This window comes from Apaloderma vittatum, unplaced genomic scaffold (assembly GCF_000703405.1).
Source record: "Apaloderma vittatum isolate BGI_N311 unplaced genomic scaffold, ASM70340v1 scaffold25766, whole genome shotgun sequence".
NCBI lineage: Eukaryota > Metazoa > Chordata > Aves > Trogoniformes > Trogonidae > Apaloderma > Apaloderma vittatum.
This window is the reverse complement of record NW_009721627.1, coordinates 4,645-4,979: the sequence shown is the minus strand read 5'-3', so window position 1 is coordinate 4,979 and position 335 is coordinate 4,645.

Sequence of the window (335 nt, the reverse complement as noted above, 5' to 3'; positions counted from 1 at the left end):
GGCGGAAAGTCAGGATGAAAACGAACAGCATGGAAAAAGCTTTCACTTCCACAGCACCGCAACAGCCCTAAAAGCTTTGGACTGCAACAGGGTGGGGAGTTTCTTTAAAATGCAAAGGTCAAGCTGAAAAAATGATGAACCTAAATGCACAGGGGGGAGACACAGGTCCCCAAACGCTGGCGAGTATCACCCCAAATCCCGGCAAGCATCACCCCAAATCCTGGTGAGCATCATTCTAAATCTCAGTGAGCATTATCCCAAATCCGAGCAAGCATCATCCCAAACCCCGGCGAGCATCACCCCAAACCCCGGCGAGCGTCACCCCACACCCCGGC